This window comes from Sylvia atricapilla, chromosome 15 (genome assembly GCF_009819655.1).
Source record: "Sylvia atricapilla isolate bSylAtr1 chromosome 15, bSylAtr1.pri, whole genome shotgun sequence".
NCBI lineage: Eukaryota > Metazoa > Chordata > Aves > Passeriformes > Sylviidae > Sylvia > Sylvia atricapilla.
Window position 1 is genome coordinate 10,875,044 of NC_089154.1, and position 21,872 is coordinate 10,896,915.

The 21,872-nt window shown below is 41.8% G+C and overlaps 1 long non-coding RNA gene across 1 annotated transcript in view; it reads left to right on the plus strand.

Annotated features, from left to right (window-relative positions):
• The first annotated feature begins 565 nt into the window (after positions 1-565).
• Positions 566-21,872, plus strand: part of LOC136368153 (uncharacterized) — a 94,498-nt gene continuing 73,191 nt past the window's right edge. The window contains exon 1 of the long non-coding RNA XR_010744779.1: positions 566-627. This is a non-coding gene — a long non-coding RNA (uncharacterized lncRNA). The remainder of the gene's footprint in view (positions 628-21,872) is intronic.

Consider the following 21,872-nt stretch of genomic DNA (forward strand, 5'->3'; position numbering starts at 1 on the left):
TGCTTTAGGGTGCACCTAGATGGGGATGTGACACCAGAATGGCGAGCCAGTATAGCCATGGGCCTGCCTCCTGCACAGCCTGTGCTGCAGGGGTTTGGAACAACATTCACAGGGCTGTTGCTGAGCAGGGGATAAACCAAGGTCTCTCTGATGAGATAGAGTAATTTGTCATAAGATGCTGAGAGAATTTTGAGTGGCTGAGGAAGTGTCACCCAAATTTCCCGTGCAGGCCTGGCTGAGGAAGGGCAGTGGAGCTCTCCCCCCAGTTTCTGAAAGGCAGCAGCTGTATCATCCTCCTGTCCTTCCCACCCCAGGGCCTCCCAAAAGGGAGAGCAGCTCCTGGCTTCTTTGGGGATCATCATGGTAAAACCAAAAATGTGTGTAATTTAGTCAAAAGGGTCTTAGGCACAAGATGAACGACAATGAAAATCTCCCTAATCAAATGTTTTACTAATGGCACCTCTGAGTCTAATCACAGTGGTGCTCAGTGTTGGTCTTTAGTCCTGATATGTGAAGTGCCAACTATTACCTTTAATCTGACTATTTTTTCCCCTCTTCTCTTTACAGGACTATAAATCTGATGTTATGACTGTGGTTTCCAGTGCCAAGAACAGTCCTCAAGGTCCAGTAAGTAAAGCATTTTGCTGAAGAGATTAGATTTTGTAACTGAGTTTAGATCATCTTTTAAATTGTTTTGGTCATCAATCACTGGCACTAACTCTTACCTGTGACACCTTGTTGCTTTTGAAGTGTCTGCACTTGAATTGGCTTAAATGCTCTTTAACATGTGAATATTTAGTACAGGGAATGTCTCTCAGCCAAGAGAGGCAAAGTGATCAGAATTGTTGCCGTTAGGTTCATTAATAACCCCGTGGCTCTCTCTTGAGTGTGCTACAAACTGTGTCACCTCACCCACAGACTGGGCTCCAGGCTGTGTCTCTGCTCTGCAGAAAGGGGATAAAATCTGAGGGAATGGGAGGCTGGGGTACAACTGCAAGCCCCTCTGGAATTCCAGGTTACAGTGAGGAGGGCAGATCCAAAAGAGAGAGCAGAAGTCTGGGTGAGTGCAAGATCAAAGCACTCACAAGGGCAAAGCTGCTGTTGGCTTGGGAACTGAGCAGGGCTGGACCAAGAGGGAACTACCTGGCCTAAAGGTTGGCCATAACCTACCCTGTGCCTCTGCTGCATGCTCCATTTTCTGTCCACTGGCATCTTTGGGCAGGAAATGTGGACCACAACCCAAGGTTATGCTGAGGTGTCACAGACCTGATTTACAGAGGGGCTGGTGATACTCAGCATTGCCTGATGTCACTCAAAGTTAATCACTCATTGCAGTCAAGTTCCCTTAATCTTTTTTTGTCTCTCTGAAGCAGTAATGTGGGGTTGTAGGGCCTTTCCAAGTGTCTCTCCTTGGCTAGTGCCAGGCATTGAAATTATGTCACTGTGAACACTTAGTTTGGACATTTCCCCTCCTCTTTTTCTGATTATCTAATCTGTATCCCCTCAGACTCGAGGTTGTAGGACTGTGGATTTTTGCCAGAATAAGGAAATACTCAGTGTTTTGAATGTTTGGCAACCCCCTTTTCCCTGTTTGCAGGCATGATTAATGCTGTTTTAAACATGAACATCAAACATTAACAGTTCCCCGAAAGGAGGAGGTGGTTGGACCTCCTCCAAATGAGCACTGTCTTTCAGTTGGAAATCTCTGGCTTCTGAAACTGCTTAGTCACACCAACAGAAATACAAAAATATCTTGAAAAGTGAAAATGTATACAAAGAGATTTTTAGCTGCTCGGATGATTTGACAGGATCCTTTTTTTTTACTCCATATAGTAGGTTTTGGAAGAATATCTTTCAATAATTCTTCCTGCACTGATGCTTCTCACTGGAATGTCTTGCTGCACAAAATCACAGCCTTTCTGTTAGCTTGTCAAAAGGTAACTTTGAGAATGATGTTCTGAGAGGTGGAGCTTTATATTTAGGAACTTGGTTTTTTGTGCTTCACATATTTGCATCGAAATTAGATTTGTGCCAGTTAAAAAGGAATGTTTTGAAGAACGATGTAGTGTTTTTCTGGCTGAATGTGTTCTCTAAACTAGAAAATGCTTTTACAAGTGCAGAACAAGATTTGATGAACACCTGTCATTTTGTATTGAGAGGGTTGGGGGCTTTCCTGAATTTCTTGGTCAAACTGTCTCAGGGAGTTGAATTTTTTTTTCTTTTCTGTGACTAAACCCTTTTGTTTTCAAGGTGTCTTCAGACTCTGACATAGTGCTTTACAAACAAGATTTCAATTGTCTTCCTTGAGCCTCAGCAGCTTGGACTGTAATTATTTTTGCTCATTTTGGAGCAATGGAAAGAGTTCTAAAGGCATCTTTAGCAGTGCATTTTGATGTACTAAAGAGGATTGTGATGGAAAGAGGAAAAGGTTTCCTGTTTTCCATGATATTTCTTATGCCACACTACGATGGCATAAAAATAATGAGTTAGGAGTTGGGCTTATTGCTCTTGAAATTACACTGTCTCTGTTGTTGCTTGGAAAATTGTTTGTTGTGATGGATGAGAAAGAATACGTAGATTTTTCAAGTGTGTTGCCAGATCATTGCTTATAGAACAGTCTGGTAATAAAAGGAGAATTGACAGATGAGAATTCAAATGGACCTGAGAACGAAATATTGAATAATGTCCCAGTTCCAGAAAAGCTTATTTCCAGGGTTTTTTCTTTATTTTTTAAATAATTGTGGGCTGTTTCTTTGGCTCTTAGTGACAGATCCTATATGAAAGTCTAATGCAGCTCCATCTCAGGCTGAATTCACTTTTGTGTTACATCACTGAGACTGCATTAAAAGGGCTGGAGTCACTGTGATATAAAACTCCAGCAGGGAGTCAGATCTATCAAACTTCATGTTTCCTGATAGCTAGAGCTGCTTAATAGATTGTTTGTTAAATAATTCAAGATGTTTTCATTAAGCTGAGTGATTGAGTCTTTTAAAGCCTCTCTTTTGTTCTTAAATCTCATCAGGCAGTTGGTTGTACCTGCAGAGCTAAGAGAATCTAACTGAAGGAATTATTGTTGGGAGCTTTAGGAAGTTGTAAAATGACTGGCTGGCAGACTCTGGAGGGGTGGATTTGGGCTGGATCCTTGGGTTTCTGTCCCTTTTTCTTGTGGCTTCCTCTAAGTGCTGCTCTCTTCTATCTGCAGCTTCTCAGTCTTCTCTTAGGCTGCTTTAAATTCTCCTTCCTGCTTATTAAAGGTTTATGTTTTCTAAAGTGCCTTTGCTTTTCCCTCAGTCTCCATTTCTCACGCTCCCATCTATATATCGATATTTGATAACAAATACCATGTACTGTTTTTTAATCAAGCAATGTTGAGAAAAGGTAGTGGGAGTAAAATAGGACTCTTCAGGGTAATTCAGGAGGGACAATAATGATTTTTGCTGAGAAATAAAATCGCTGCAAGAATTGCTGCCTGTGATCTGAATAGAAATGTGATAGTACCTGAAATTACTTCATCTCTGCTACTGCTTCAGGAGGGATATCTATTAGCTGGGGATAATGGCTTGCAAAAAGAAAAAAAAAGGTGAATTTCTTTAAATTTCAGATTCTTATTGAATGGAATCTGTGTTGGCATTCTTAAAAAAATATATATATTAAATGAATCTGTCACTTCCAGGGAGAGAACAATAGAACTGAAAGCAAAAATAACTTCCCTGAGCATCATTACAGAGCATTTGGCTAATGGGTTGGGTGGGAGGGGAGAGTTTTCTTCACAGGGGGAGAAAGGGAAGTGCATTGTGCAGACATCTCCAATAGTAACATAGAGCTGATCCAACCTGTGCCAATAAAACCAACAAATCCGGGGAATATCTGGCTGAGTTGGGTTTTATTTCTCAAACTCATTTAGGGAAATACTGAAAAATAGAGGAAATTCCTTACAGCTCTGTCACGAGGATAAGAGAGTGGTTAATGCTGAAGGGAACACTGCATGAGGGGAAAAATTTACCTGAGAAGGTTTTGTAAAGTTTTCCATGATATTTCTGATTTGTGAATCCAGGCACATGAAATGTTGCTGTGTTAATGCACAGCAGATGGGGGAAGTCAGAAGCAGCTACAGAATCCCGAGTTTTGTTCCTTCCACCTCCATCTGCTCCCACTGTTTTGCTCCCTGTTAATGCCCATGGCTGTGTTTTTATCCCAGCAGAGGAGCCGGCCCCATGGCTGCAGGTCACAGCCATTATTCCCTATGTTATAGCTAATATTTCCACATTATCTGGAAATATCTCCTTGAAAATCCTCCAGTATAACTTGGATGATGAAACAATGTCATTCATTACTAAGTAACATTTCTAATTTGAGGATTTTGCCTGTACAGCCAGTAATAGTAACACTAAGACAAACCAGGTATTCTTAGATTCAAACTCTATAATATATTGGTAACTTTTCCCTGTTCCATCAGCCTCTACTTGTGTGTTGTTATTAAATCAGGTGCTGAATGTTGTTTATCAGGGGTAACCTTGCCTGGAGTCTTAATGGTGTGGTGTCTACAGAGCTGGAGCTGATTTATTATTCCTAGAGAAGCAGATCTCCAGGATAAGTTGACACGGTTGAGATTTTGAATTTTTCATTGATTAAAATCAAGTTAGGTGTCATCTTTTCTGGCAGGAGAGATGAAACTGAGAAATTGCCCTGTTCTCACTGCCTTCCTTTGCTTCCCCATCAGAGATTCTCCTGTGTTTGTGCTTTAGCCAAGGAGGTGAGAGACTAAACAAATTAAGAATAAACTATTTCCAATAGCAGAAAACTCAGGCGCTAACAAGCGGGTGAATCCAGAGAGCTGCTGAAATGCCAGGTATGGTTTGATAAAAGATCCTTGAATCTTCTTGAAGCCTCATGATTCTGGTGTGGAAAGAAAAGCTGGGGCTGGGCAGCAGCTCGACACAGAGGCACAAGACATGTCTAAAGAAGAAAAGGGGTTCCTTTAATAGGAACTGCAGAAAAAGCAAAGGAGAAAACCAAAAGCCTTTGCTGCTGTTAGTAATCAAATTTTGGTACTTCTAAATACTGGGATTTAGTAGAATTTCAAGGAGGGGCTGACAATCTAAGAATAAATGAATAAAGAGATAATGGAGATGAGGAAAAAGGCTGTGTCTGCGCCAGAGTTGTGTAAAAGTTGTGCAGAAGTTGATGTTCTTCACTGCCAGCAGTATTAAATTGGTTGTGGGGTGCAGGGTCCTCCCAGAGATGGAGACAAGACACTGAAACAAACAGGGTATAAAATACATTTTGTACAGCACTCCTGTAATTTCTGCTTACATCATCCACATGAAACGAAGGGGGAAGTGATCATTTTGCCCCGCTTGGCCTTTGAATCTTAGTTTTCAGTCAGGATTTGTGAAAATGTGCTGTTGGGAAAATGAATGAATACAATTATTGATTTGCATAGATGTTTGCACAGCAAGACTCTTAACCAGTGTAGAGCTGCCCTCAGACCAGGTCTGTTTAGCTGTGGTGTGGGAATCACATCCCGTTCATTTTGATGCTTTCATCAGTCCTAAGGCAAATAAATCAATGCATCATTAATATGGAAAGTGTTTATAGTTCAGCTAATATATTTTTATTGTGGTTTTTTTGCATTCTACCCATATTAGCAGTGTTTGTAAAGTACTAACACCCAGGATTTAAAAAGCAAATACCAAAACTAGATAACCTATTTTTAGCATCCAGCAATAAAAACTTTTGAGAATTGTGATGAGAATCAAAATTTATATATCAAAAGGAAAGAAAACCAAGCAAACTAAACACCAAACTAGAAAGCCTGCTTCCAGAATCCACCACTAAAAACTTCTGAGAATTCTGATGAGAATCAAAATTTATATATCAGGATGAGGGATATGAGTTAGCCAGTTATCCCTGCCAATGCGATCCCTCTTAGTAGCAGTTCTGTCATTTGGACAAACTCAGTGTGGTGTGTATTGGGGGCCAATTTATGGGGATAAATCTGAATTGCAGTCAGATGGGGAGGGGGCATAAGGAACAAGGCAGGATGCTCTGTTTGCCGAGGTGTCAGCAGGACTTTGGCCGGGATTTGGGGTGTCAGGAACAAGGCAGGGTGTTCCGTGTGTGCTGTGCCGAGGTTCCGGCGGGACTCTGGGCTGGATTTGGGGTTCGGGGTGTCAGGAACAAGGCAGGATGTCCCGTGTGAGCCGAGGAGCCAGCAGGACCCTGCGGGGCTGTGCCGCCGTGATGCTCTCCGTGTCGCGGAGCGCGATGCCGAGATGCCATCTAGTGCCATCGGCAGCGCACTGTGACACTGCCGGAGAGCCGCAGCCTCCCTTGGAGCGCCCTGCAGAGCCAAAATCAACCCCACGGCAAACACAAGTCTGGCTTTTCCCTAAAAACGTTTTGTTCTGCACTGAGCTCGTTGTGTGCTCGATGTGGCACCAAGGTGGGGAATGGATCTGCGGAGGATTCTCAAAGCCTGACTGAAAACTCACACAGCCTTGTGCATCATCTGTGTGCGAACTCTGAGATGAAATATGTTGACTTTAGGGAAGGCCATGGAAAAGGACAGACAGTGCTGAGAGAGAAATTGAAGCAGAAACAAGTTTCAAATGATGACCTTGCAAATAGACCGGATATTTTAGAGAAATAGAACTATGAAAGATGTATTGTAGTATAACTCAAGGGGGGTATTTTTAGGTGAATATACTTAAAAATATTTAGGTAACCAAAATACCTGAATTTGGTATTTTAACCAAACAAACTTATAAGGCATTAGCAGCATTGTAATGATAAGTCAAAAACTGATAAGCTAAGCAACACTTAGCAGGGATTGTAATTAGCAAATTTTTTGGCTTTTGATTGTGGTGGTGTGAGTTGCAACATCTGTATTGTCTCACCCTTCTCATGAGACTGAAAATGGAATAAAAGTCTTTAAAATGCCTCTCAGGAGCCCCATCTCTGGGTCAGAAGAAAGGATAATCTAACAGAATTGGTGCCTATGCTCAGTGCCATGGCTCTGGGTTTGCTGTGCCAGGGCAGACACTGCCCCTGCCCTCCCAGCTCACCCAGGCTCCCTGCTAAGCCTCAAATGTGCTTGTGCTGAATTTGGGGCCGTGGTGCTCTTACCTGGCAGAGAACAGATGTAATATGGGTATAAGTCAAGCTTTGTGGAATATAGAGCATTTTAAATTTTGATTTTTAAAACAACCTCGATTCATTCAAACTTGTCGGTATATATGATTTTCCTGTTGATTCTTGAAAGAAAGATACTGTTTTTAAATTGCTGCTTGAAATATTAGGTTTATAAAATGTCTGGGATTTATTGCTGGGAGAGTTTTTTTACTTTTAGTGGGAAAGCACCAGTTTGATAGAGACTGAAATGAAATACCACGTGCAGTGCTCTGTGGTTTTTTTGCTAGTAGTAGATGTGGTTTGCTTGGAGAGAGTCAAATCTGGGAAAAATCACGTCTGAGGCAGTTTAATTTTGTTCCAGAACTAATCTTTGTTGTGGGTTAGGTGGGAGTGTGCAGTGACAGTGGCCTCTTGGCCATATTAGCACGAGTGTGGAGGGAAAGATTCTCGTCTGTATAAATGTCAGGTGATAGGAGGTTTCACAGGATAGAATTTTGACATCTGAGAGTTCAAGTCAGCAGAGTCCAGCACATCTCAGGTTCCTCTGGAAAAACGGCTGTAATCACCCTCTTCTTATTTACTAGGCAGAGCACAGAATGTTCTGATTGTCACTGCACTTTGCAAAAGTGAGTGTGTGTACAGATGGGGACATGGCTGAGGGGTGACTGGGTAAATGTCCTCACATCACAGAGCACTTGGATATTCTTCATGTGAAGGAGGTGAACACTCTGCTGGGGAAAGGCCAAAGCATTTGCTTTGAGCATTTAGCAGGAATCTCTCAGCCCCAGAATGAAGATCTGTGGGTACCTGTTTAAACAAACACACCTGTGTTTGGATATCCAAAACATAAATGCAAATGAGGTGCAAAATTTAAAACAATTTGCTATTGCCACACGTGGAGATTCTGGCAGTGGGACTGAATTAAAGGTGAAGACCAAACAGCTGAAAATAGTGTGATATTGATCTCTTCCCTTGGCTGTTTGTAGTTCCATGGGAGCTGTGAAGGAAGCGCTTATGCTGAGGGATAGATTTGCTTCTGAGGAAGATGGCTAAACATCCATTTAATGCAGAATACTATTTAAAAAAAAATGCAGGAAGAAATAAGCTCCCCAAAGCAATAGAAATAAGCTCCCCAAAGCCATCTGCAGTATTGATGTTTTTAAAAAAGGAAGGGGTTATGAGAGTAATTGAAGCAATTGCAGGTTCAGCCTGTTGCTCATCAGTGTTTTCCAATTTACATCCTAAGAAAACTGCCAGTAATTTCCTGCCTAAGTAAGATGGAAAGTGTTGTTAAGAGCACAACAGTGGCTGTACTTGGTGGGAGCATTGTGCATGATGCTTTATTCCACTGTGGCCTGTAACAGGTATTATGAACCTTTAAGAACTAGCAGCCGTACAAGGGTCTTTATTGTGGTCCTAAATTTCCCCAGCTTAGGACCTAGATGTAATGGATCAATGGAAATTTGAATTTTTACCTTTAATAACCTCTAATAAATATTCTTCCTAAGTTTTTTTTCTAAATAGGTTTTGAACCTGCTCGTTTTTGGGCATTTGAAATATTTTTAATTCTGTCTTTTGATCACTCAGTTGAATGGGGTTTCTCCCTCCTTGGGGAACATATAAGTTTTTTACTACTACAGTTTTTTGCCACTGTTTTCTTTTAAATTTATACAGAACAGTGGAAGAAATCGACTGTTTTTTCTTCTATGTATACAAAAAGCCATAGCAGAATAATTCAGAATTACAGTCTGTATCTAAGTGTCTGTTTGATGCCACATGATTTTTGATTATGTAAAAGCCACTGAAAAATCTCCCATGAGTGAGTTGCCAGTGGAATGTTTATGGTGAGTTATAGCTGTTACTAATGCCAAATATTGTCAGAGTAAACTGTGGGTTTGATTAAACAGTTCTATAATGATGCTATCAAGGCCTCAAGCATCTGAAATATGGAAAATGAATGTGTGAAAGTACCAGCAAAGAGAAAAGTAAAACTGTGAGGCCTGCAGTAGATGTGCCAGAGTGTGGGTGTTTGTTATTCCATCTTCATTAATAAAACACTTCGTGAGTGCAGCAACAAAATGTGAGTCACTGACGTGGAGGCAAGGAACTGGGACTTGAAAGGGATTGAAATCTGATCCAAGAATCCCCAAATAACAGCAATGGATTGTGATATTCTTTTGCAATATGGGAGAGAGCTTGAAATGCTTCTTTTGAAACTTTTTTTGTTTTGATAAATGGAGTCACAGCTTTAAATATTGCTGGAAAAAATTCATTACCTACGACTGGGCATCAGATCTAACCCCCAAATGAATGTTTAAACCCAGCAGGTAGTGAACCAAAGGATTAACAGAGGGTTTTCAATGAGTGGGGTGTAGAGCAGTGAAATGAGGCTGAAAAGCAGAATTACCCACTCGGAGAGGGAGTTTTTCCCAGTAGGAGAAGCTCACAGGGACTCCAGCTGCACCACGAGCAGTGCTTTGGCTCTGGATCAGTGTGAGGGAACTTCTGGGGTGAAAACATCAGCGGAGAAGAGAAATGCACAGGGGGAAAATGACACCCCAGCGTCCCACAAGTCAACATTTTCTCTGTTACCTCCACTGACATAAATACCTGAAGTGTTGAAAACCCATTCTAGTATTCACAATGCCTGTTTGCTCATTAAATGAATTAATTCCTACAGAATACTGAGATGAATAATAAATATTGAACTAAACTCCTGTTAGCATCATATACGGTGGCTAATCTTCCCCCTCAGCTCATTGGGAAAGTGCAGGTGTAAAAGTTAATTAAAGTTAACGAAAGTCAAATTAGTTTTTAAGCTGGCAAAACAAGTTTTTCCTCTTTCAGCTGAAGCATGTTGTTCTCATAATTTTTTTAGTACAGAATATGGAATTGGTATTTGTAAATTTAAAAAGTAGTATTTTTATTTACCAATGAAATTATAATAACTATCCTAACTAGGGAAGAAGAGTCAATGTTTTGACAAAAGTCTTGAAGGGTACTACACAAAACAAAAAAAGGCAAACATTTCCAGTTTTTTATTATTATTTCCTGCTTTCTGCTTTTTCAAATCAAACTCCATGCAGAAATCTACTGTTTGCAGCACTGTATTTAAAGACAGAAGGTCAGCTGACCCATTTGCCACCTGAATCTTTTGGATTTTTTATATTTATAAGAGAACTATGGGTAGAAGAGTACTTGCCATTGTAGCAGTATATAACTAATGTTATATTAGTCAGGGTTTTGGTGAGTTTCTTTTTCTTCTCCTCTGTTGGAGCAGATGCAGCATTAGTATCATTATTGTCCCCATGAGCTGGGCTGGGGCTGCTGCTGGACGAAGGGGTTTGTCCTGAGAGGCTGCTCTGGGAATTGTCACCCAGGGGCAAGTGGCACAAACTCCCAAAGCCATCACAGAGCACTTAAATCCCGGAATTTCCCCAGGCACAGAAAATTCCCAGGGATGTTTTTCATGGGAATTGCTCTGAGTGTTCTCTGCACAGCTACAGGACCTGGATCTGTCACAGCCCAAGGCCAAGTGCAGCCCAGCAGGACTGGAAACATCCCACTGGAGAGGGGGAATTTCAGTGCTGTGCCTGCCTCAGTCACTGGCAGGGAATATTGAAATATATTCTGAGAAGTAGAATGTACTAAAACCCCTGATTTTCTTTACCTGCCTTGGAGTGTGAGAAATGCCCCTTTTGTGTGTGACCCTGGTCAATGACCCCAGCAGCAGATGCAAATTTAGATGAAGTATTTGTGAAAGACACATTTGTAGCCTTCAGGTGTTCTCTCTCTAATACCTTAAAAATATTTTAAGACTACACCGTGTGCCTGCTGTTAATGTTAATTTCAGGAGTCTTTTCATCTTTTCTCCTGAGTCCTAAATATGTCTTTATGAATTCTTTTAGCCCTGAACTGACATCTCTCTTCTTCTCAGTTAAAAGTACATTTATTCCCTTGAAAGAACTGGGACAGAACCATTGTCACATGCATATTTCCTACATTTTCTGATTAAAACTCAGGTGGAAGCCAGGCATGTTTGGATATCCCCTCTATCCTAGCATGTAGCCAGGGGCCTTTTACTGCTTGGTACAAATTGGTCAGCTTTTATATGTCATAGGAAAAAAAAAATCATAGCTGAAAGAGTGATTTGTTGCAGCTATGCAACGGGGCTTTGTGCAGGGGCAGCCAGGGCTTTTTGTTTTATGGAAATATGGCACTAAATCTTCCACGTTCTCATTAAGACTATTAAAGGAGCTGCCGTGGCTCACACTGTGGTGAAGGGTCATTACAAAAAGGAGTTGTGATTGGTGACTTCTGTGGTCTTTGTGGTCACCTGGAAGCAAGTAGAGCAATTTAGAGAAAAAGCCTCTGTGCTCTTGTGTGTTCTGGAATCCTACAGAGCCATGGGTGTCGTCTCTCCACACCTGTTCACCAGGTAACCCTTGTGGTGGTGATTCGGGTTACAAAAACTAAATTATTCTTCATGACAAAAGCATGAAATGACCATCCAGTCTCAGAGGTGTTTACATTTCAGAATTCTACCCGTTTGAGCCATCAATACAGTGGCAAACTGCATCTCTTCCCTCAGGTTCATCTGTGTGAGAAGTGTTGTGTGAGGAGGGCTGTGATTTCAACATTTGAAGACTTCACAAGGGCCTAAGATGCATCTGTTCTGCTTTAGGGTCATGGACTTTGTTCAAGTGGACTTGTGATTTGTTTTCTACTCGGGGTTCAACCTTTCTGAACATTTCCCCTCTCCTGAGGGACTCTGTTAGGAAATGTTTTTTGAACCAAACAGAACAGATGAATAGGCTGCAGCTTCATTCATAAGCCAGATAAGGCAGATTTCCATGCTTGTATTTCCTCCCCCCCCCGCCTTTAAAATTAAGTTGGAATTCATATTTTATTTTTCATAGGAAGAGTTACATGTGTCCTTCAGGCCAAACTAACAACTAAATCTGATGAGGGAGAGCCCTTCAGCTTTCAATATGCTGATCCCAGCGTGCTGGGTTACCCAAGGCATATGTTAATGCAGAGGTGTTTGCTCTCTAGACCTGCAGGCACCAGGGGGAAGTTCTGCTTGATAATCAGAACAAGTGTCAGTGTTTTCTGCACATCCTCGTGTTATCTGTGCATTACTGGCAGTTTCTGAGCTGCTGCATGACTGATTTCCCAGTGAACCTGATTTCCATGTGCTGCTCTGCCCAGCCCATCCTGCTGTGGAGCAGATGCTTATTCTGCCCTGCAGCACCCACGTCCAAAATATGACATTTTCCAGGGTTATCCCAGGTTGCTCTGAAAAGCTGTGGAATTAATTAATTGCCTTTGTTTAGGAAGCTGGCCAGTGCATAAGGAACGAGGTGAAAGATCCCTTTACCACTTGTGTAGGAGCTGTAAGACAAACCCTTCAGCACAAGAAGACCAACCAGTTGTGGTGGGAAGTCCCAGCTGGAGATAACTGGAAGTGTGCAGAGCACATCTTCCTAAATGAATAGAATAAATGGAAAGCAGGTAAAAAACTGATTAGCAAAGAAAATGGTGGGATTTGTGTTTTTGAAAAGGGAATAAACATCCCAGCCTGTGAATGCAGGTAAATTCCTGTGTCTCCTTTACAGAATCTCAAAGACTCTGCCTGGTCTGGCTGCTGCGGCCTCAAAAGTCTCATTTGCAGCTGCAACCCAACAGAACCAAACTAAGGCATCACAATGTTTGACTATTGTTTACAAAGGCCTGGATTTCCTGCGCTCTGTCAAAATAAGCACATCTCAATTTGCCTTCTTCCCCTTGTGAATGACAGAACTGAAGGTGAGGAGTAGAAATGAAGTGGTCCTGTTCTCACATATGGGTGCTCTTTCATCTGGTTTCACCCTCCTGTGGTTTTCTGTTTTAATTAATTCCTGAGTTATCTGAGGAATGGTACTGTAAAAAGAAAGTGAGTTATCTGAAGTTCAGATCCTAGGAAAATGTAGATTTTTAACATCTTTTCCCACTTCAGCTGTAACATTGTCTCTCTGCTCTCATACAGTCTTTGTGTACAAAGCCTTGCAAAATTCCTTTATTATCCCAGGATAAGACAGGGATCTCAGGTTCTCAAAGTAAAATATTGTTGCTGTTATTAGTGTGGTTTTTGGGCTGTCCACCCCCAGGTTTGGCAGTAGTAATGTAGAACGTGTTCCCCAGAATGAACAACTCTGAAATCCCCAGTAATCACAGTGAAATCCTGTAATTTGCCCTTGACTTGTAATAGCAAGATCTGGTTCCACCAGTTCCTGATTAGCTGCATTAGCAGGTTGGCATAATTTCTACAGGCAAATTTGCTGTCCCCTTAATGATAAATGGAGCTGCTCTCCCTTAACTTAACATGTTCTCCCTGGGGACTTTTATGGTGTCAACAGCATTTTGAAAAATTGCTGCAGAAATAATGAGGACAGGGAAGCATATTTGTGCCCATTTCATTCATCCACTGCTGTCCCTTTTTTACTCACTCTGTGGCCTCTCAGTCTTGTCTGAGCCACTTAGAGAAGGAAAGTGCTGGAAGATTTTTTTCAGTGGCATTTCTCCTGTCTAGTTTTGCTTAGAAATACCAGTTCAAGGTCGGATTAATTGGGATGGGGGAGGACAGATTTTTTTGTCTCTTGATTTGTAAGAATTTACACCTGATTATTTTACAGAGCATTTATTCTGGTGTGTTGGGTAACCTATAAATGCTCAGTGCCATCAGTTCTGCCAATTGTTCCTCTTTGCAATGAGGAAATCACATAAATGTAACAAGGGAGAAGGAATATGTATTTTCTTTTTTGGCCAAACAAAGAATTGCAAATGTGAGAGCTTCTTTTCTGAACGTGATGATGCTCCTTCACAGCACAGACACACTCTGTGGGGGTCATGTGTATCTTTTTAAAGAGCTCTTTTAGGGCACTTCAATATTCTGTATTTTTTCAGAACTTTGACGGTTTAGGATGGAGTCCAAGAGCCACAGACTCCCAGTGGATGTTGTGCATATATTTAACCTTCAGCTCAGACCCTTTTCCCTCTCAAAGACCTTCCATTTCCAGCCTTGTGTTCTGTATGTCCCCTATGATCCAAAAAAAAAGCTTTGCTGCTTTTTGTGATGCATGAGTCCTGTTTATCCCATTTCTGTTCCATTGAATCAAGAGTGAGACTGTGATAAGGGTTTGCCCTCCTCAGGCTCTGAGCCCGTGCTGTTCCCAGTGCCTGGGCTGCAATTGTGGATCACTGGAATCACTCTGACAGGGGGCTCTACAAGTCCCCCCAAAAAACACTCATTTATGATGGCTGAACCATTCTTACTGCAGATTACTGAAGTGATTCACAACTTACCACTAAAGTGTGTGTAGAGAATTATGAAGAATTTTTATTTTGCAGTGTTTTCTATCTGAAGAGCTTCAAACCATTTACTTGAAATCAACAGATTAAGATTGAGTCATTTGAAAAGGAGATGCTAAGAGCAATACCGTGGCACAGCAAGCCTTAACAGGGGGTACTGAGATGAAAACTCTGATGCCAACACCCCTCCAGACACTGGGGTTGGAGAGCTGGGTGTGTGCACGGGGCTGCAGGGAGAGCAGGGCACCCTTCAGGGCTGGGAAGGGCACAGGCAGATGAGCTCAGGCTTTACAGCTGTATCATAAATGATGCATTTTGAACACAGCGTGTCCTCAGCTCGGTTTGGGTTTGTTGTTTCACTGTGTTTGTCAGAAGGTGAGCACATCAGGAACGGGGCTGTGTGACTGACAGCATCCTTCCTCCCTGTTCTCGGTCGTGCAGAAGCGGAGCAGTGCCTGGGAGCTGGGCTGGAAGCAAATGTCAGCATGCACAGGTGTGAGCTGGGGCTCCCCAGCTGTTCCCTGTGTGCTCAGGTGTGCTGTGCTGCTTCTCCTGGGAGCTGCACGAGGGAATGGAAAACTGGAGCTGCGCTGGTCACGGTTCCAGCTCTGCAAGTTTGGCTGGCCACTCTGTGGTCAGCCTGAGAGATATAGCAATCATCAGAGACATCCTTTAGTGGGTTTTTTTTGTTTTCTTCTTTTTTTTGTTATTAAATTGAATAAAAGGAAGTGCAGATCCTCATGTTTTAAAGACACTGACAAGTATTGTTTTACCACTGACCCTAAGGAAGCGTGTTAAAATTTTTACCTTTCTAAGGCTTATTACTATTTCCCAATGTCAAACATAACCTTCTGTAACCAACAGACAAACTGAGAACCTTGTAAGGCTGCTTATTCTCATGATGCAAATTTCAGAGCAAATGCAGCCCATTAACAAGATTAGCAATGCAAAAAGGCAAAGCCCAAGGTAAGAAAATAATCTGAGCTTTTCCAAAGGTAAAACGTTGTGTTATCATCGTCCAGCTACGTGCATAATATGTTTTCTTTGGTTTCTTTTCTCCCTTTAGAATAAATTGACATAGAATAGAATGCTATTTGTCTAGAAGAAATCAGCATTTTAGAAGAGAAAGTAATTCTTAGGACACTGTGTTTTGCTTTTTAGAAAGCTATGATTTCCAATCCATTGCAATATTAAAATAGGCAGCTGTTTAAAGTGGTGAAAGAAAAGAGTTTGCTCTTGAATAGGAGCATTTATGATTACAGAGGATATTTTTTTTTTTAATATGAGGAGGGAACATGCAGGGGAAAGAGAATCCCAGCTTGCAGAAATTGAACAGTTTTCAATGAGGACAATTATGCCTTTAATTTCCATCCACTGGCAGCCTTATTATTGTAATAAGGCCATGACAAGGGTCTTTAACCAGTGCACCTTCAGCTTTTGTCTTCAGTCATCACTGAAGTCTGAGTTTGAAATTATGTTCTCCTTTTACAAAGGCCTCATTCTCTGAAGGTACTTGAACATGCTGAAAAGATTGTTGAAATTTTGGATACCACGATGAATTAATTACGGTGTGTGGGACGTGCTGTGATGGTGCTGCTGCTGAGTCTCTGTTCTGAGCTCTTCCATTGTTCATCTCTGCTCTTTGCTGCTTTATCAGTTGTCATTGTAACTTCATCTTGTAAACACTTCAGAGTGATGAACTTATCTCGGTTTTGGGGCTTGGCACAACTGGGTTTTGATTCTTGAATGAAATAAGACACTAAAAGGCTCAAAGTGTTATCAGAAGACACAGATGCTCATTTTAAGGATTTTTTTGCACTTGCTTATTCATATTTTTATTCACTTTCTCTGCTCTGAGTTTTGAATCTCTCCTATAGCATCTCTGGACCTCTCTTCCAATGTTTGACCATATTCTACATTAAATTTCTTTTCCTTCTTTCTAGTCAGCAGTTCCTGTGTATTCCAGGCTGTGTCTGTACCTCTCATTGTTGTGCCCCCGTGTCCAGCTCTGGCTCTCTTTCCCAAAAACTGCCTTTAGGGAGCTGAGGGGAGCCAGGCTTCCATCAGCTGCCTGTTCCCAGGGCTGAACCATCCTGGTTGTGTCCCTGCTCAGTCCCTGACATCTGCTGTGGGCTCTGCTGTGCCAGTGTCTGTCTCACACTGTGAGGCCCCAAATTTGGCACACATTTGGGTTCACAAGCTCTGAACATAAAGAGTCATTTCCCCCGCCCCCAGTCTTGCCACAGCTCCTATGACACCCTCCAAACAACCATAAAAACTGTGACGTTTACTTTATTTGCCAGTCTTAAGCAAGCCAGGTCTGTCCTGCACAGTGACAGCTCCCTGATCACAGGACATTTAGCTTTTTTATCTTTTTTCCTTTTTATTTTCCCCCTTGAGACAGTTTCTAGTCCCAGCAGATGTCGGAACACTTGAGATGTGGAGCAAAGTCAACTAGAGATAATCTTTAATCTTCCACAGATGTCTCACATGGAATTCTGGAGCTCCTTTCCAGGCTCTGGATGACTCCTCTCCTGTGAGCTGTGGGGTTTGTGCCTGTCACACACTGAGGAGCACCTGGCGGTGTTTTTGGTGGTGTGAGTGGAGGATCTCCCTTGCACAGAGTCACCCTCAGGTTCAGAAATGTCTTTCTCAATTTAGTTCCCTCCCTCTGTGTATTTTGGGCAGAGTTACCTGGCAGTGGGGCCCTTATTTCTGGGTTGGGATATTCAAATAAGCTGAAGTAGGAAGGTAAATAACACCAGGTAGCCATTTCAGTGCTGGGTGCCCCAAGGGCTTTTTGTGTTTTATCAGCACCAAAAAAAAAGGATTATTTCTGGAAAGTTCTATGTGCACGTGTGTGTATGGATGTAAACTAGTTTCACATTGTTCTGAGCATGGGGAATTGGGTGTGGGTTAGGATCTGAAAGTTGGTTTTGTCTCTTGAACACGTGACAAAGAGAACATTTCAGCAGTCTGTTAAGAGCTTTAAGTCCTTTTGTGCATTTTTTTGCTGTAAAAGAACAAAGTTAATGGAGGTAATCTTTGGGAAGAGACTGAAAAAGCTGATGTGATGTGCTGCAATGATGATATTCTGAATTTAGTTATTTCTTAGTGAAGTTGTGTTAAGTGAATACCTTCAGGCTCAGAAAGATGCACTGATACCTCTCACAATGTCCAAGGGCTTTCTGTTTTTAACAAAATTCAGATTTATTTTATTGATTTTGGGAAGTGCCAAGTTGCCATATTGCCAACACAGAAACACTCCAAGCCTGTTCAATTCTGCACAAATAATAGACACCAAAACTTTTTTGATTTAGAGATGTGGGATCTCTCAGCTAACTTCCCTTGCCCCTCGCTCCACATTGCACTACTCGTAGTTTATCTCTGTTTTTTACTTGCATAACATTCATGTGGTGCCAGAGGTTGTGGCACTGCTGCTGGTGTTGTGTATTAAAGCCATAAAGGGCAAAAATGGCAGAATTCAGCCCTTGCATCACTTCCAAACTCATGCCAAGGAGTGCCTGCAGCTGCTGAGCAGGGGACATTGGCACTGCTGCTCCGTTCTCTCCCTGTCAAGAAGCAGCTTGACAAAACAAAAGGGAGATCTGCAAACAAAACATGGAATTCCTGATGTGGCTTCAGCAATTTTTAGTCTTCATCTCTGGGGATTCTTGGGGGATTCTTGGTGCACTGCTGCAGTGAGGGCTTTTCCTGGTTTAGGGCAAATTTGAGAGAAAAAACTCCTGAATAGGGTCTCTGTGAGGAGCAAACCCACACAGCCCCTACCCCCAACTGGTCAAGGAAAAGAACCTCCTTGGAGAAAAGTGGAAAAAGCTATTTATGTAACAAACAAAGTGCCCACAAGCTTAAAGAATGAATAATATGAAACAATAAAACTTTTTGTTCTGGAGTGAGATGGCAAATTGAGGAAGTTCTTGCTGTGAGTATAACAGCTCTCTCTGGAAGCCGAGCAGGTCCCAGTGCTCCTCTGGGTCTTTCAGTCCAGTGTGGGGTTAAACAGTCCCAAAAAAAACCCCGGAACAAAAACTCACAATAAAACCACAACAGTCCAGGAAGCTTCTCTGCCTCAGCTAGCTAAACTAACTAAAAGCAAAAAACATCTCTGTTCTGCTGCTCTGTGCATCAGCTGAACATGCTGGAGAAGGAACACAGAGCGGTGAACTCTGTTTTTCAAAACAAGCTCCACACTTCTCCCTGCTTCACTCCCAGAACCAGAGTTAACGGCAGAGAACTGAACATACAGCACTCATAGAACAGACTGCTGCGGCTACAACTATCATAAAGCCCCCCTAGGGCAGGGCTGCAGTGAGTGACTGTGACCCCACAGGAGCTCTGCACCCCAGCACAGCCACCAGCACTCCGGGCTGCCCTTGGCAAACCCTGCTCCAGCCTTCCCTCACTGCTGCCTTTGCTCTCTGCTACCTCATTCAACCCCACCTCCTTGTGCCCAAACTGATCATTTCTGGGGCCAAACTGATCCTTTCTACCTAAAAACAGAGGGCAGACAAAGTTCAGGGAATAAAAAGCAGTTATATTTACAGAAGGGCTTTCAGGTACATTTTGGGCAAAGTTCCCCAGAGACTACACACAAAATTAATGATGGTCATGGGTTTTCACGCATTTATCAGTTTGGTCTATTTGCATATTGGGAGTTAATATTCCAATTACAGCTTCAGGTAATGAAGTCATTCACCCCAAATTCTTTCCCTCAATTCACTTTTATTTCCATCTCTGGGGCCTGAGGCAGTGAGGTGTCCTTGATTGCCAGCCCTGGAGAGGAATTGTTGTGTCTGACCAAAATGGGAGAACAGCAGCTCACACCGTGTGTGGAGTTTAGAGTTCTACACTAAAGAACTGCAGGGTTACAAATACATGAAAAATACAAATGTGAAATCCTAGGGTATCCTTGCCCCTGGTGCCGTTGGGAGATCTGAGGTGTTTGCTGTGGGCAGAAGAGGCTGGGACCAGCTTCTCCATCACCTGCACACACCAGTGGCCACTGGTCCCTCACAGGACAGAGCTCAGAGCAGATTCAAGCCACTGTTTTGAAAATGCAGGATTGAAAAGGCATTGCAGCTTCCTGCAATTCAATGTAGAAGAATTAATTATAGTGGGGAGAAATCCATCCACTTTAGAGTTTCAGGAATGATTTTTAAATGTGGGAAAGGCTGTTAATCACCACAGTAGTGATATTTGGGAGCTGTGTTTAGTGCTGCTGGCTGCCTGGATAAGCAATACTGCACAATTTTTATCTCTCAGTCCATCACTCGGTTATTCTCACTGTCTCTTTCTCTCTCTTTTCCTGCAGTGTGATATTTTTGTGTTTCAAAACAAAGGTTCTCACTTCTTTCAGTGTGAACATTTAAACTATGCCAAATGTAAATTTGTCTTCTAAATACCCCACTTCTCTCAGAACATAATGGCACTGTATTGTTTTCTAAAGAGCATCTACAAATGCACTTTAATTTCAGGAGAAATAAGACAGCCAATTTTGATACGAGTCAGTTGTACACATAGACCCAGTTCTGCTCTGTGTCTGCCTTACCCAATCCTATTGTGCTCTAGGAGTGCTAGAACTTTTGTTCTCTTAACTTTTTCATGGCACAATAAAGTAAAATAAGTTTGCCTTTATCTGGTTTCTTTCCCCACAACTTGTGATTCATGAAAGCAAAAGGATATGGCAGTGGCTGTCTCCCCAAAATTCCAATTTTTCAGCTTTCTGAACTTCAAGCATTCTGGAAGATGAGCAAATAGTGTTTGCTCAAGTTCTCTTTACTCTGCCTGTTTTTCTAAGCCTGAATATGGAATATAAATCCAGGATAAAATCCAAGTCCTTAGATTTAAATTAAAGGTGCTATAGTTGGGGACTCTAAATACTTTCCCAGGGATCTTTCTTTTCAGAAGCTGGTCCATGTATACAGTGAATTCTTTCTCCTTTCCAAGTGGAATTTATTATGTAGTGGCTGGAATTAGCGACCAAGAGATTTCCTCTGGTTATTAATGGAAATAGAGAGTATTTCCACTGAAGGGACCCTAAATTCTTTCAATCCTTTGGGATACATGAGCAGGATTATTCTGGAAAGACAAAACAGGTACAAGGAATCTTTAGCAAGAAGCTAAAGCAGATGAAAAACTCCCAAACCAACAAACTGGAAAATATGATGGCAACAATTGTCTGCTAAAATTGAGAAACTGGTAACGATGAATCCAAGTTCAATTTTGATTTCTAGGGCAGAATTAATATAGTTCTATGGCAAAATGAGGTTTCCAGCTCTCTGCAGTGAAGCTCTCAGCAAACTGGCAACATTTTGCCCAGCAAATGCAGTAACTTCTCCCTTTTCTGAACAAGGCAGTATCCAGCTGCACACCTTCCATCTGCACATGTATCAGCCTGCCCTTCCTTTAAAAGGTCTTTTTTTCCCCTCCTTTTTTTACTCTTTAAAGTTCCAAGCAGGGGAACTGTTAGCAAGATGGATCTCTAGTGAAGTATATTCAATAATATGCAATATAAGGAAATATTTAATTGGCACTGTTATTTAAAATGCCTGGAAGTCTCCAGACATTAATTTGGAAAATGCCTAAAGCCTGAATAATATTTCTCCAAGCACTTTAAAAGCCTGGGGAACACAATAGGAAGATCTGGACCATTAAAATAGTTAACTCAATGTTTTAGTATTTGAACAGCAGCAGAGCAAAGGTAGGACTAAAATTCTAGGATCGTTCCAAAGTATCTCTGTCTCATTTCCCTTTATAGCCTCATGCAGATGCTAATCCATCATGTTATTTTGTAGGACCTCAGAAAGTTTAAAGGTTGTTTAGTTGGTGGAAGCGCTCAGGGTGATTACTTCTACTTTGCTTATTCTGCACTTTTTTTTATAAAACAGTAACATTTTATGCCCAGTAAGCTCTATTACTCCTCATTTGTTTGTAATGCTTCACGTCACACGCAGGTGCCAGGTACCTGGGTTATTATTCATTTTTGAAAAATGCTTAGCACTGTTCCTTGCTCTGCCTCCTGCAGCAAACGGGCTCTGATTGATTGTGCTCAGCCCCTGCAGCTCCCCAAAAACAGCCCACAGACACTGCCCCTGGGCAGGAGTCTTCTCATTTGCCTGGATTTGGGGAGTCATGGATGTGTTTTTATTTAGGAAGCTTGGGTAGATTTAACAATTTATGGAGGTGTCATTCATAATTCAAGCAGCCAAAATATTTTATTGAAGGATTTGTAGGAGCGTTATCTATGATTTAGAGCATATTTATTAAATCAAAGGATACATTTTATAAGTTTTAGCTGGTTAAGTGTAATGCAGTTTATTAGATCATCTATTAACAAACTCCAGATCATGTAATTCACCATGTGAGTG